This window comes from Cimex lectularius, unplaced genomic scaffold (genome assembly GCF_000648675.2).
Source record: "Cimex lectularius strain Harlan isolate CLEC.00 unplaced genomic scaffold, Clec_2.1 scaffold153, whole genome shotgun sequence".
Taxonomy (NCBI): domain Eukaryota; kingdom Metazoa; phylum Arthropoda; class Insecta; order Hemiptera; family Cimicidae; genus Cimex; species Cimex lectularius.
This window is the reverse complement of record NW_019392833.1, coordinates 564,390-581,070: the sequence shown is the minus strand read 5'-3', so window position 1 is coordinate 581,070 and position 16,681 is coordinate 564,390. Positions and strand designations below refer to the sequence as shown.

Genomic DNA, 16,681 nt, shown 5'->3' with positions numbered 1-16,681 from the left:
CCAAACTTGCTTTTTCCAGAAAGTCACCGCACTATAAATTTTTGTTCAAATGTGCCCAAAATCTATTCGATTACTCTGACAAGTTGGTGAAGTAAGAATGTCCAACGTGAAGCCTAAATTGAGACTTTTGAAAATATTATTTATTTATTAAATACGGTAAAGTTAAAATTTATTTTCTAAGGTTAAAAAAACTTTTTGAAAAATTTGGTGGCAAAACTATGTGCAACGAGTATAAAATTTGGGGAAGGTCGCGCACTTTATTTCCCATGTTTATCCATGACGTTGATCCCCACTCGGATCTCGCCGACTACCCTCTCTTCTTCGGCTTCGCCCTATTCTTCGGGTACTTATTCATTCTCGGATGCTGCATTGGATTATTGTCAGTCTTCAACAGGTTGACAGAAGGGACACCGATTAGCAGAAACTTCACCAAATCTCAATCTATCGTACATAAATCAGTTCAAAATAAACGAAAAGTAAGTATGTAATGGTTTTGCACTTAAAAAATGTATATGCTAGAACAACTAGTTATTGAATGTATATGATCAAATTTCATTTTATTTTGAAAAGTTTGTATATTCAGTTTCATAAGTTAGCACTTCGATTTATTTTATTTTATTTTTGTTGTTAACTGCACTTAGGACTTTGTATCTGTACCAATTTATTGTTTTAGTGTGTTGATTTGCATTTTAGCGGAAAAGAGAAAAAATAACCATCGGAAAGGAGAAAAATGTAATAAGACAAGAAACATTAAATTTGAAAAACGAATACCTTTCATTGATTCAATAAGTAAAACTAGATAAAATTGAAACCACCATACATATACAAATGTATGAATTTTGTGTGTTTGTGCACGTTGTTTGTTTGTAAAACTTTTATGTTTTTTGGTTAATCACCAATCAAATAGAATTCAGTATTTATTGTTTAATTCTTCTTTAAATTTCTCTGACAAGATTAGCAATGTTGTTTATAGTTTCTTTGCATATATGGATGTATCGAACAATATTTTTGTACGATTAAACAAACATGAAAATAAATTTCAATAGCCTTTTGCCATTTTCGGTCTGAGTCTGTCATTTTAATGTGAAATTTATTGTAGAATGTTCACCCGTGGGTGTGTATCATTGTACGAAGTTGTAAAAGTACACGGTTTATTGGCAAATCAATCCAGTGAGGCAGATCGGAAAGGATCAAACTCCATGTCCATCTCCCCTGCAAAATGAGAAAATCTCACAATATAATTGTGCCACATTATTTGATTTTCTGAGTTGTAGATTGGTCGTTTCCAGTTATTTTGGCCTGCCTAACTTCGCTGTTTTAATTTATCAGACGACTTTCGACTCCTCGCTATTCCTGCTTACGTATGTCCAACACTTTTTAGTATGTTTAACTTTGTAATTACTGAATTTTTGAAAAAAAAAACTTTTGAAAATTATTATTTGTCTTATTTCTTTTGGATTTTAAACAACTATTTTGTCTTATTTATTTGAGTCATTTGAAAAAGTTTTGTTATTTTATTACAACAATTTAAAAAATTTACCCATTGCTATAAAACTTTTGTTCTTCATAATTTATTTAACAATCGCTCGTTTCTTCCCCTTCAACTGCAAGAATTGAAATAAATATGGGAGATTATTTGATCGAATAATTGTAAAAATAATTTTTTAAACTTAAATTTCTAAATAAAGAATCACAAAATAGGCAAAATCTAGTAGCAAGTCTCTAACGACTATCCTAATTATGAACAATTGCCATAAAAATCATAAAATATTTTTTCCTCTCTATCTATCTCTGGAATAACTCCTGTTTAGTACAAGCTTTGTTTTTGACAGCAGGCAGGAAATTGCAAAAGTGTTTGTATTTTATTTTATTTTTTTTTTACTTGCATAAGTAAGTTTATTTTTATTTTGTATATTCATGCAAATGAATGTTTATTATTATTATAACAATTGTATAAAAAAATTCTTGTAAAGACAGAACTCTGTTGGAGAACAAGGTTTGCTTTTTGGCTGCAGGCAGGATGTGCAAGAGGTTTTTTTTTTTTTTTTTTTTTTTTTTACTTGTATGTAAGAAATTTTATTTTGTATATTCATGCAAATAAAGATTTATCATTATTATTGTTATAAAAATTGCGAAAAGACATTCTTGTAAAGACATGACAATAATGTCAATAAAAGATTTTTTTTAATCAAAAGAAAGGATTGAGTATTGAAATCTTTTCAGCAAGTCAATTATTATCACTTTCTCTAATTATACCAATAATAGCCATTACATGATGATTGATGACTTCATTCTTGTTTTTGTTATTTTATAAATCTTTTGTGGTTTAAACTTAAATGATAATTTAATCGAAATTTTTATAATTCCTTCTAGAAATGAAAGAACGATTTGTGATATTCTTAGTACTGGTCTCCTTCGCCGCATTCGCCTATTCTTCGTCACGATCAAAAAAGCTATACGAATGTGTGACATCTAGCGAATGTGGAAACGGGCGATGTTGTACAATCGGTAACACCATTTTTTTTTAATTCAATTCTACTTTTGTATATTTGTGTATATTTAAAGGGGTATTTTTCTTATACAACCGTATCGAAGTGGCAGTACTTTTTATTCATTAATAATATTTAAAAAGCTCCCTCTCGCCTCAAGAGGTTTAATATTTTCTAAACATAGCTTTGGTTTTTTTACCTTACCGTATTTCCGCTGATTAATTAGTTCCAACGAGTACACCTGAGTAATCAGGAGGGTAATAATATTTTAAATTTCACAGTTTTCACATTGGTAAATTTTAACAACATTGAATCAGATTGGTATTGGATATGCGGCTATGCACATGACGCATTGTTCAACAAATAAAATTATATTTTCAAAAATTATCAACCATTAGTATTAATGTAAAAACAATGATTGTCATACATTTTTCCCAACTGCTAATACAAATACAAGCAAAAATGATTTACAGTAGATAATATATACGTACGTATTCACACACACACACACACACACACACACACACACACACACACACACACACATATATATATATATATATATATATATATACATAGGCATATCAGGTATGAACGGCGACCATCCAATACGTTAGCCGCCACAGTGTGCATGCGAATCGGCCCAACCCTAGGAGGTGCACGCACTCTCCAAAATGATAACGGGCCAACGACACCTCAATCGCCGACTAAAATTATTGGGAAGAATTATTGAGGATTGATTAAAGGATTGTAGTTGTTGTCTAATTTGGAATGGAATTGTATATATACGGATCGGGTTTTTGACGAATGGGATATTAAGATCAGATCGGATACAGAAATTTTGTCATTGTTGCAAGACGGAACCCTTTCCATAGTTCCTTAGTAGTAGTAATAAATGAAGTACGAGGTATTTTGGCAAGGCCTTTATCAACTCAAACGATTCGTAATCATTTGTGGGAAGTTGGCCTACATCGTTTCAGACGACCTGTAGCAACAGCCCGCCACCAGCAACTCAGAAGAATATGGTGGTTCCGTCTATATTTTGCCCTTAAAAGGACATGAGTATCTTTAACATCCGCGCCTAACCCTTCGTCCTCATCGGACGTTTTGATTCCAAAGATGAGAGATGACGCACATCCACTCGCGACATGGTGTGTGTTACAGCCGAAGTTGTGTTGTAGAAGATATCCTGGTCCCGAGGGATCGAGACGAACCTCACTTTCCGTTTGTCCATTTCGAGTGGATGGGCCTGCATTATGTACCAGACCGTACATGGATACCCGAAATGGCTGAAATGCATCAGCCGGTCTCTCGCCGCGCTCCCTAGATAAAGAGATATTTCCCAGAGTATTGGGGCTCTTCCAGCGTAAAAACTACCGGAACTCCAGCCGCGGTTTTGTTATAGTGGAACCACCCCTTAGAGGAACTCTGCCCTCGGAAGGAAACCGATAACGGTACCCCGTGCAACAGGTTCGCACTAAGTTCTCACCAGGAGCATCACCACTAAGTCACTACAAGTCCATTCCCATGTATCTGGATTGGACTTGAAACATTTTGCTACCTCTTAGTTCAGATGGTTATACACCCTCTCCTGTCTATGCAAACAGGATCTGGTACCCTAAACCACCTGTGCCTCTGATCCAGCACCCGCCATCCGCCCCGAGCCAACATGATCCAGCTTGTGCTTTAGAGGCTAACCATCCCTAAGCGCCTAGAAGAGAACACCAATTGCAATGCTGTTGTGTTCACAGATGAGTCGCGTTTCTACATGTATAGCATATATACAGCAGCCGCCGAAGAGTCTACCGAGAGGGGGGCTGGGTAATGGTCTGATTTACACTGGAGGACGAACTGGACTCCATATTGTTGAAGGCAACCTCACCGCAGTCCGTTATGTCCAATAAATTATCAAGGAATACATCTCTCAAAGAAGGGATCTCATTGGCTGGCATTTTCGATTTCTGGATGACAATGATGACTCATAGAGGCAAAGTTGTTCATAAATGTAACCTCATAAATGAAAACTTCTGCCCATTGTCTCTAGACCTCAATCCCACTGAGCACATGTGGCATGCTATGCAAGAAGGCTTACTAGCTGATACTTTGATCACGTCACTCAGTGCAGCGTTGCAACATCTATGGAATGAAATTCCTTATGAAATTAGTGACAACCTTATTAATAGTATGCCTAACAGGTGCACAGAGGATTTAGCTGACCGAAGACATTATACGCGGTATTAATTCTTTAAAAAATCTATTGTGTCCAATAAACAAAATTTTTTTGTTATTTCTGAAAATCCCTTAATTAAATTTTCCTTCAGTAAGAAACATAATAATTTCTAATAAATTTTAATGCAATTTATAATAAAAATGCTGGGAAAAGTAAATAATACAAAATTGGCAATATCCCTATTCATTTTTGAGCAGTTTATACGCTTTAGTCGAATGTGGAGATTCCATGTCAGTCTTTTGTCTGTGTTAAGTACGAGATATTGTACTTGATTCGTATTCGGGATAGGATTATAGTTAAAGTAAATATGTGGGAGGATTTTTCAACTTAGATTGAAGATTATGAGTTTGGAGGTTCGGTCGGTAACCTTAATTCTCCACCACCAGAAACAGGGTTCCAGGGCAAGGTTTTGTAATTTCCATTACTGATCGTTATGAGGAGACAGGATTGATAGCATCAGCGAAGATGAAGATTTGGTTTCTTGGTTGCTGGGTAAGCCAGCAGTATTGCTTATAATAGAGGAGCAAGTGCGCTCTCCCGTGGGACTCCAGGTCGGACAGGGTAAATGGAGGAAGAAGAATATCTTTGATTGGCATGGAAATAACGATCGGAGTGATAAGATGGAAGAATCAGGTAATAAGTAGTGGATAGGGTGTCCTTAACTTACACAAGAGCCCTGGGTGCCATACCCTGTCAAAGGCTTGAGCTATATCCAGGAATTCACTAGGGCAATACTATTCCAGCTCTAAGGAGGTAGCGATGGCATCAACAACCCTATATGCTTGATGACCAGTCGAATTGGAACTTCGAAAACCGAACTGATGTTCGGGAATGGTATTTTTTCCTGTTGTTATGTCTTTTTGGAGGCTTATTAAAAGAAGATTTTCTAGGATTTTTCCAAGGATGGGGATTAGGCTGATTGGTCTTAGGAATTAGGTAGATGAGTAGGTTTACGTGATTTAGGATCTTTGCAGAAGTAAACTTCCAACTGATCGGAAGTAGGTGATGCCCAGTACTGTATTGTAAAGATTAGTAATAAAAACAATAGCCGCTTTTCGAGGTTAGAGAAGAATTTTTGAGGTGATGAGGTCATAGCTAGTACTTTTATTTCTTGATAGGTCGGGAATGGACTGCTTGATTTCCATTGGAATAAATGGAGGTGGTAGATGTAACGGAACCATAACGGCATGTTCGTTAGTTACGCGTTGTAGGTCTTGTATGTCAATGTGCGGAGTGGGAGATATCGAGAGTGCAGTGCCATAACTTCGACTTTTTCTGCATCATATCTGGCCCAAGTTCAAGCTATCTTTATCCATAACTAATGAAATATTAGATAGCTGCTGCACTACCAATTACTCATCTCAACCTACAACTGTTCGAATTTTGCCTCTTTATGCCATATTTTCAAGTGTCGTGTAATCAGGATTCGATTCACAAAGACTTATGGGGTTGGTGGAGTAATTACTTCTTTTTGATTATAAAATTAATCTGTATTTGCTTAGTGGTCATCGGGATACTATTTTCTCATCTCAACCAAAAACCTTGGATAAAAAAAATAATTAATTGGAATAATTAATATGGTCAATTATGATATGCTAAACAAATATGGATAAATTTAGTAATTAAATAGGTTTTTTTTCTTGCTTGATACATTACTAAGTTCATATATCGATTTTTTTTCTACCTGTCTTATTTTTATTTCTCGGTAAATGTTAATTTTGTTTTTCAGGTACTATGTTGTTCTCTTTGCCAAAATGCCATAACTACGCTGGCAAGGGAGAGTTGTGCAACGCCGGACAATCCGTTGCTGTAAATAAAACTTATCCGGACGGTACTCATATCATGTATGAAAACGTTTACATACATCATTGCCCTTGTGCTTCAAATTTGATATGCGGCTTAATGACAGAAACTTGTGAGGATCGAACCAAGTAATGATTTCAACTACCTTGGTCACAATCGAAGTGTTACATTATTTGTGTTTGAAAACAGTAAATAACTGTGAGAAAAAATGGTACTCATTGATTTTTGGCTTTTCTGAAATGCACATAAGGTTATATTTGTAACAAACCTTATTTAAATATGTACTGCATTATTTTTTTTCTGTGTGTAAATATATGTTTTTAAAACTAATGTCTCATTAAATTTCTCCATTCTTTGAAATCTAAGGAAGTTTTACTGTTATTACATATATACATATCAATGATTATAAATCCCAGGCCCTGAAGATGATCTCAATAAAGATCGAAACGTTGGCATGATAAAGAAAAATTTTTTCTGAAACCTACGTCACACCAGACCGCACCTCACGATTCCTGAATAATTATCGATTAACGGTCACTAATCACCACACACTCTGAGGTAATATGAATGGTTGTGAGAATGTAGCGTGAAGGACAGGGTTTATCCTGAATTACCCCGAGGAATAACGAAAGTTTTGATTTGAATGAATGTTTGAATGCAATTTATTAGCGGAAATAGAGGGGATTATCACATTTTACCCAAGAAATGTCGAGTACTGAAGGGTAGTATGAATAAATGTTTAAAAGTAATTTAATTTAAGTAAAGTAATAAAAGTAATAAAAAGAATGAAGGGGGTTATACTGAATTACCCCGAGGAATGTCGAGTACTATGGGGTAGTATGAATGAATGTGTGATTGTAATTTGTTAGTGTGAATGAAGGGGGTTACACTGAATTACCTCGAGTAATGACGAGTACTATGGGGTAGTATGAATGAATGTGTGAATGCAATTTGTTAGCTTGAATGAAAGGGATTATACCGAATTACCCCGAGAACTATGGGGTATTATGAATGAATGTGTGAGTGTAATTTGTTAGTATGAATGAAGGGGATTATAACGAATTACCCCGAGTACTATGGGGTAGTATGAATGAATGTGTGAGTGTAATTTGTTAATGTGAATGAAGGGGGTTATACCCAATTATCCTGGGAATAGCGAGTACTCTGCGATATTGTGAACGATGTCTGGTGTGTGCATCTAATTTAGTTGCCTGACTGTGTTTCAATTTTCATTTTTCTTGACAAAGAAAATTTTAGTATTTGGAGTTTTAATTTAAATCAATTACATCGTGTACTTCTGAATCGATGAAATACTTGTACGTTTTTCTTTCAAGTATCAAACATACTGAATATTGAATTGAAAAATTATACTGTAAAATTATCTAAGATTATCGCATGATGTGCAAAAAAAGGATTCAAAAAATGTCTTTAGACTAAAGCATCGTGAAATGGGATCAGAGCAACCATTTTTTACATGATATCGTTTTATACCCAAACACTGATAAACTATAATTAATTATTTCCCTTCCGATTATCATACAAAAAAATTTAGTTAATCAGAACTAAAAGATATATTACCCATTTCAATCAAAGGTTTATTGGTTATATTTTTTGTGTGTGTATTTTCATTGACAACTATGCAATTTGATTGCGCAGAAAGAAATGGCAGTTTTCGTTAAGGATTTTATTTTGTTTGACTTTTGAAATGGCCAAATTGTTTATAAGTGGAATAATCAAAATACTTTTTTGTTGCATCATTTTCAGACTGTGGTACACACTTTACAAATTAAAAATATATATTTATTCAGTAAACCATCCTCTTCGTCTCAAGACCATTACAACTATAAATTTCGTGCCTTGTTAGGACTATATCTTCCAGGATTCAGCGTTTTTTCCTCTCGATGAGAAATTACGCATCCGGTGCCATGTTCCGGATCTGGGGTTGGGAAGGTCGCGCCCTTGACTCCCCATGTTTATCCATGACGTTGATCCCCACTCGGATCTCGCCGACTACCCTCTCTTCTTCGGCTTCGTCCTATTCTTCGGGTACTTCTTCAGTCTCAGAAGCTGCATTGGAACAGTTTCAGTCGGCGACTGGTTGACAGAAGGAACACCGATTTGCAGGAACTAGGCCCAATCTCAATCTACCGTATACACATCAATTCAGAATAATCGAGGGGTCAAGTAAGTACATACTGGTTTTGCACTTAAAAAATGTAAATGCTAGAATACAACTACTTATCGAATGTACATCATCAAATTTCTTTTCATTTTGAAAATACATTCAGTTTCATAAGTGCTAACTTCGATTTATTTTATTTTTATTGTTAACTGCACATAGAACTTTGTATCTGTACGAATTTAGTGTTTATAGTTCTATCCAGCTTTGCATCTTAGCGAAAAGAGAAAAAAAAACATAAGGGAGAAGAAAAATGTAATAGGACGACAAACGTTAAATTTTAAAAATAAATATATTTCAGTGATTCATTCAGTCGAACATTTAAAATCACTACTCAAGACAAGAAAAACTAGATGAAATTGAATCTGACTATGTATGCACCATGAAATGTATGAATTTTGTGTGTTTTTGCACGTTGTTTGTTTGTAAAGACTTTAATGTTTATTGGTTAATCACTAATTAAGCAGATTATCAGTATTTATTGTTTGATTCTTTTTTAAATTCTCTGACAAGATTAGCAATTTTGTTGATAGTTTTTCTGATAGGAGTTTGCTAGCATTACTCATAATTATTTAATTCTTTCAACGCGTTTTTTAACTTATTTACAGAAATTCCATGATAAATGAAAAATGTGGTGCAGTTAAACGGGAGTTAGATGTAGCATGCACACAATATACAACTGAATGTGACATTATTCTCCAGCCCTTCTTTGTTTTGTCGGTTTTTCGAATTTTTGGATTTTTTCGTGATTTAACGAAGTAATCCAACCTTTTTGTTTGTATGTTTTTTATTATGCTATCTGGGGCTTTATATGTCTGTATTCTGCATTCAAAGAGTAAACTTTTAAACTGTAAACTCTGGAAGAGTTGTCTGAAAAGGGACAGGGTTCATCCTTCGTATACTTAAAAAATACAAACAAAAAGGTTGGATTATTTAATTAAAAAAGCAAAAATCGACACTTACGATCACTTTTTTTTCTTTTGATACTAGAAGAAAAGAAGAATTTCAAAATTCAATTATCTCAATCATGATGTACTTGTTTCCTTAATCAGTCTAAATCTTTGTAAACATGCCAACCACTTTTTTTTCGAGAATTAATCTTTTTTTGTATGATAATGTAACAAGAGTATGTACTATATAATTTGAACATTCGATCACAAAGTTTTTTAAATCGATATTCGATTTTTTCATAACTACTGCTCCATCTAAATTTCAAGTAATTAAGGATGTTAAAGATTTGTAAGAATAGTGATTCATATACTGGATACAAGAATGAACCACATCAATTATCACAACGATAAATTTTCCAAAATATCAGAGAAATGAGAAAGTAAGTTAATTGGGTTTTTCAATACTGCCCTCAGATTTCAACTAAGGTAGGAATTAAACCAAAATAGATTAACGTTTGTTTGCTTTTGCAAAAAAAGTTTCCTGAAAACTTAAATACCTAGTCAGATAAGACACAAATACTAATCCATTTATATATAGCAATACAATCTGGTCCGAAGAAGTCCAGTTCTAAGCTCATTTCAACATAAAACATACCGCCCACCATATTTCAAGAATTGCAGTCTCTTTCTACTATTTTTCAGGGATATATTTCACCTTTTCATTTTGAACTTTGACTACACGGTGAATTTTCAATGACTATTTGCAAACCTGAATTGTACTATCTTTTTGAATTTCCAATTGTAAAAACTTGCGTTTTGCCAATTGTTAGTTATTTCTTTTGGTCAATGAGACACCTTTATTTTTTTTTAAACACGTAAAACTGAATAATAACCACTAGCTGACGGAAATTTTAAAATAGTTTTTAACTCAATTTCTCACTTTTTTTATTTAGGCATGTTATTATTTGTACGAATTGAATCGATCAGATACTATTATCTATGAAGAAGAAAAAACTTTGAATGAAACAAGACTGTCAATAAAAACGTAAACTTTTTGTTATGTTCTATTGCTATTGTTGTGTAAGCAGAGACGGCGCGCCGATTCGAACTATCTTTCTAGATTGGCTTGCTTTTCTCTAGAGTTCTATAAGAGAGTTGTAAGAGTCTCGTTACTTATTTTTGTGTAGGAGAAGGTAAGGTTCGAGAATTTAATAAATCAGAAAGTATATTCTTAACATTTAATGAATACAATTCAGCTTTTGACATATGGACAATCACAACAAAATCTTATTTATCTAATAAGTCAGCCACAACTCTAAATCTGGGATGAGTGAATTAACAAAGGGACTTATCCCAAACGACGCTCTTCACGATCAGCGTCCTGAGAAAATTCAGCGTCTTTCAGGTATTTCGACTGTCGACTTGATCCGGTNGGTGAGTTCTTGACCTAGAGTAAAATTGTATACGAGTCCACAGTCAATTTCATGTGGGGGTCAATGAAAAATATTATATTTAACAAAAATTCATTTTAAATGTAAACAGATTGAGTATACACAGAAATATTTCGTTTTTCAATCAATAATTATTGATAATTATTCACTAGTTATCTTTCTCAGTATTCGCTATCACGCGAGAATAAGCGGACCCAAAGAGTTGAGTCCAGTCCAATATTAACTCCGCCATTTATTTGAAGACAATAAACTTCCTTCAATTTAGTAGTTTGTTTCTGTAGTTATTACAGAATTTTTATTTTTATGTTGTTTTATGTAAAAAGTCATATTTGGTTCCTAATTTTAATATGATTTTGTTTTGATAATAATAATAAAAATGTAGGAAGTTTAGGGGCCGAGAAACAGTTAAGGTCAGCGCCGGCCATGTGCGTGTGTTTTTCTAGTATTTCGCCGTATTTTTCAGCCTGCAGCCATTTGAGCGACTCAATCTTTTTCTAACTCTGCTATTAATCAAAGACTAACTAAACTAAAACTCTAGCCTCGTATTTGTTCCTCAGTATGGTCACATTCACCCCAGAGAAGTCGATATACGATTTTCTATTACTATACTCGATATAACTCCGTATTCCTCGGAGCGAGTTAAACACACTACATTCTCGCTAATAACTTTCTTTTACTCTTTAGACGTCACGCACTCACTCCAGGCTACTCGATATTCCTTGGGGCGAGGATTAAACAACCCCTTCCTTTCACGCTAATAAATTATGGCGTGCTTATTTGTGATTGAAAAAACAAAAACTTTATAACATTTTTCCATTAAATTTTTCATTTATCTTTGTATTGTTTACTTTTATTTTTTATTTACTTGTTATTGCAAAGGAAATTGTTTATTTATTTTCTCTGCATACTCTCATTCTCCGTCATTGAATGGCGTTGTGTTCACCTTTGTGCTCATTGGCGGAAATTTGCAAATATTTCCCCCCTCGACCAATTGGATTGTTTTCTTCGGATCGAATGATTTTGATTATCGTCCACGATTATTTATCTATTGCTGACAATATAATCCAAGAAGAATGGATATGTACGATTTGCACACACGCACAAAACAATCTCTTTGTTTTCCCTTATCATCGAATCGTTACAGAAATAAACACGTGTCTATTAGGAAAGTGAGATCTCGCCTCAAGATACGTCTGACGCAATGGAGACACCACTATAAATAAAACAATTTAAATAACAATTAAAAACAATGGATCCACTCCGTACTAACGGCCATGGTTCAGTACAATATCTTTTATAACTTGGCAAAAAGTTGTAGCTTAGAACTTATCATTTGGTTCTAGGTCAACGCAATCTTTTGTTGTTGTTTCTATAAGCCTTACCTCCACCTGTTGGTTATTAGATAGTAAGATGCCCAGCATAATTAATAAAATTTTACGTATGGGGTAAATTTGAATTCATTTTTTTGTATTTATTAATAAACAGCTTTTATTTTTATTTTTGCAAATATCTCAGTGTGATGACCAGGTATAAAGAAAGTCGGGGGAACAGCGTTCCGTTACGGTGGAACATGGATTGGTTGCAGCCCGATTGGAGACAATGCTCTCGGCCAATAATGGGCCCAAAACAATGGGCTACCTGTCGGCATCAAATTGTAATTACTGCTCCGTTGTTCTCGGCTTAATTTATAATACCCGGTGACCAGTTATGTGAACCCAATTAATTATTTGTGACGCAAATATTGGAAAAGATTTTCGACATAATGAGATGGGACGTGTCATGATTGATAACAATGAACTTGAGCGTAAACCAGAAAAAATCAAAGGGCGGTCGTCATATTGCTACAAGATTGATACAGCTTATTGTTCCTGTAATGTTTAAGTGGGATAAAAGATTTGTTTTTAATTTTTATGCCCTGCCATCCCTCTTTTAATCCATCGCCCATAAAACATTTGAATTTGAACCTCCATCATAAGTAATCTTTTTACGTAAGGGTTTGGTTGAAATGGAAAAGCTAGCGTCATGAGCGGGATTCGAACCCACCCTTCGACTCAATACGCTGCAGCTCTAACCACTTGAGCTATCGTGACTTGAAATGGCAAAAAGGAAGGAAAATTCGAAAGGTTGTAGGTTGAGATGGGGAGTTGGGAGTTGGCGTCCGAGTGGATCGAAGTCACGATAGCTCAGGTGGTTAGAGCAGCGGCGTATCGAGCCGAAGGACCTGGGTTCGAATCCCGCTCGTGACGCTAGCTTTTTCATTTCAATCAAAAGTTTAATTAATTGAAAGAAGTAATTTGGTCAATCAGACCACTAAATATAATGGATTTATCATAAGATTTTATGTTTAACACTCAAATCGCAATATGCTTATTTTCGATGCCTGCGACTCAGACATTTCGCCTCCTTCACAGGTGAGTAAGATTGTAAGCAGCAACGCCGAGTTGGTGCCATGCCTCACCGTGTTTATTTTTCCCTGGCCTAAAATTTTAAAACACTTTGATAAACCAATACAGCGATAGTCAAATCAGGATGGTGAGACAAATTAGAAACGATTGTTTACGATACTTTTTTTCACGAATAAATCGTTGTACAATCATCTAACTGTTAGTTTAATACGTAATATATTGGTGATCAAGCCTGATATCTTAACCATCCTTTATCCTGAAAAATTCTGATTGTGAGTTTTAAACATCCATGTTGAAAGTATCCATTTCTCCAGACATTCCACTGATGGCTCATAACCGAGGAAGGCTAAATAATTCAAAGACTGAATTTATTATAAACCTAGCTACACTGAGAAGCAAAAAAAAATAACCACTCTTAATATTTTTAATTATCTCTGAGAAAATCCTCTATTGATTATCTCATAATCAGATTTGGTCCGTTTTAAAGGATTAGAGGTAACTCAAGCACAGAAAAAACACTCCTACTTCCTTAGGATCATGCATATGTAACCTAACACGTCCCTAAGACTAACTTTAGCCTAATCCTAACCCTAACCTAACCTAATCTGACTCCAACCCTGACCTAACCCAATCCATGTGCACTCCCCGGTAACGCGAAATCGAGGTCGCGAAAACGGAAAACTGATTAAAACCGATATTTAACCCTGACATGTGCTGTTATTTTATAAACTCTCTGAGAATCTTTTATAATGTAGTAGTATTAGAAGTAACAAATTTGTTATGTCCGAGAAACCGGATCTCTGCTCAAAAAACGGAAATTTCCGCCGTTTTTTCTCTTTCGTGCATCTTTAACACTGTCTCTCTCATATCTTTTCTTCTGTTCCTAACTTGCTAACGTTATTAACTGAAATTGTCAAATTCTAATAAAAGAACAAGAAGAAACGTAACACATAAAAATTTTCACATTTTTTATTTTCGTAGTGGTAACAATTGATTTTACAAACAGTTACAATGTCGTTCATTTATTTATACTTATCTTCTTCAATATGAGAACATTTCGGTTTAGCATTGTTTATATCAGAAAAGATTATCTGTAAATCGAACGTCATAGAGATGGATCAGCGTGGATCAGCAATTATTTTAGCCTACAATTGTTATCAAATGTTTATAAGAAAACAAAAACATTAATTATTTAAACACGTCTGTTTGTTATTTCAGATTGAATAGCGATCGAATGTTTATCACCCATTAAGAAATATTTTACACTCATTTTTAAATTTTTAAATTAAAATATGGGATCTGGACGAGATAAGGATCGACATCAAGCCTGGACAAAGCAAACCTTTGACTATTAGAATATCAAATTTCACTCGAAAAAATACAGCTTTGATTATTAAACTTTTGAAATATTGTCAATTTATGATTCATATCATTTATGATAAACTAGATCCAGATTGATTTTTAGAATTTTATGCAATAAAGTAAAAAAAATATTGAAATTGAGCTAAAAAAGACAATGAAATAATGTTGTTTTATTATATTTATTATTCATTCATTTATATTATACTTGAAAACGCATTTAAAAACAAATTTTAACAGAGAAGCTAGCAAAAACCTTTGTTAATTACAGTTGACATTCCGGATTAACATGATCATGAAGGGGATGCAATGAATATTTAATATTCATATTAACGAACGTTTGTACAACTAAGTCGACTAAGACTTTACAAATTTGTCAAGATAACGAAGCGCGTAAAACTGACCAGGGTGCAGGTTCTTGTAACTAGGATAAGAAAAACCACAAGCAAGATCCTACACTAAGGACCCGCTGGCAAAGCTATGGAGGTTGATTAATAACCTGAAGCTGGCCAGTGAGTTAGTTGTAAATAACAGGGGAACACAATAGATCTATTTCGACCTTGTGACCGCCTCTTTTATCCCTATACCTATCCATACGACTGACCAGATGAGTTCTCAATGTGGAACTTCAGCGACGACGGGTGGTCTAATGTGGTTAATGGTCGGGGCCCTGAAAAGGGGCACCTCGTGTCCTCATCCACGTCCTTCTCTCAATCCAGGTTCCTTCACTCTTTCCTGTGACCCCTCCCAACTCTTGGTTACAAGTGGGGTGTCCGGGCACAAAATAATGGTGCTGCCCTGAGGGCGTGGTAACCTCTCTAAAGCATAAGCTGTATTCGTGTCGGCATGGGCGGCGGGTGCCTTATCAGAGGCACACTCGGATTAGAGTATTAGAGTACCAGATCCTGTCTGCATAGACGGGGGAGGATGCATAACCATCTATACTACGGGGTAACAGAAATGTTCCAAAATTCAGCCCCTGTTGCACTGGCAATGGATTCGTAGTGGTACGTGGTGACGTTCTCAATGTGGTACCACAGCGACGTCGGGTGGTACAATGTGGTTAATGCTCGGGGCCCTGAAAAGGTGCACCTCGTGTCCTCATCCACGTCCCTTTCTCAATCCAGGTTTCTTCATTCTATCCTGTGACCCCCTCCCAACCCTTGGTTACAATAAAAAAAAGGTGTAGCACAGAGGGCGTGGCAACCTCTCTAAAGCACAAGCTGTACTCAGAGGCACACGAGGGTTAGGGTACCAGATCCTGTCTGCATAGACGGGGGAGGGAGCATAACCATCTGCACTACGGGGTAACAGAAAGGTTCCAAAATTCAGCCCCTGTTGCACTGGCAATGGATTCGTAGTGATATGTGGTGACGCCCCTGGCGGGAACTTAGAGGAGACGCTGTCTTCTACCTGTGACCTTCGCATGAAACTTGCGTATGACCACTGATATACACCCGGCCTCACGGGATACGGCGGATCTGACGGCAGCGTATAAGCGTTGAAGACGCTATGATTACGCTGAAAAGTCCCTCGAATGCATGTGTAATGGTGGATGGGGACGGGTAGTGAATCGGTTGCTCCTCCTCGAGTATGCTTTGCGCGTAGGTGTAGGCTGAGCTCGATTGGAGGCTTTTACCGTAGGCGGTACTCCTCTAGGGGGGTGGTTAGCAATTCCACTTTAAACAAAACCGCAGCCGGAGCGGATCCGATAGTTTCTATGCTAGAGAAGCCCCCTAGAGACCAGGCTGATGTATTTCGGCTTAGGTAGCCTTATGCGCGCGGTATATGGTCTGATGCTTAATGCAGGCCCGACCACTCGGAATGGGTAAGCGGGGAGGTTGTCTTTGGCCTTTGGGGCTGAGCTGCCTCTAC

The 16,681-nt window shown here is 35.7% G+C and overlaps 1 protein-coding gene and 1 long non-coding RNA gene across 3 annotated transcripts in view; both read left to right on the top strand.

Annotated features, from left to right (window-relative positions):
- Positions 1–339: 339 nt before the first annotated feature.
- On the top strand, positions 340–6,533 carry LOC106670591. The gene is made up of 3 exons (XR_002910599.1): positions 340–476; positions 2,374–2,508; positions 6,449–6,533. It is a non-coding gene; the product is annotated as an uncharacterized LOC106670591 (long non-coding RNA).
- Positions 6,534–8,560: 2,027 nt separating this feature from the next.
- LOC106670550 (astakine-like) overlaps positions 8,561–16,681 on the top strand; it is a 22,900-nt gene continuing 14,779 nt past the window's right edge. Inside the window, exon 1 of one of the 2 annotated variants that reach the window (XM_014401009.2) lies at positions 8,561–8,706. The gene's annotated coding sequence lies outside the window, so the exon portion shown is untranslated. The remainder of the gene's footprint in view (positions 8,707–16,681) is intronic. The other variant, XM_014401008.2, reaches the window with a different exon arrangement.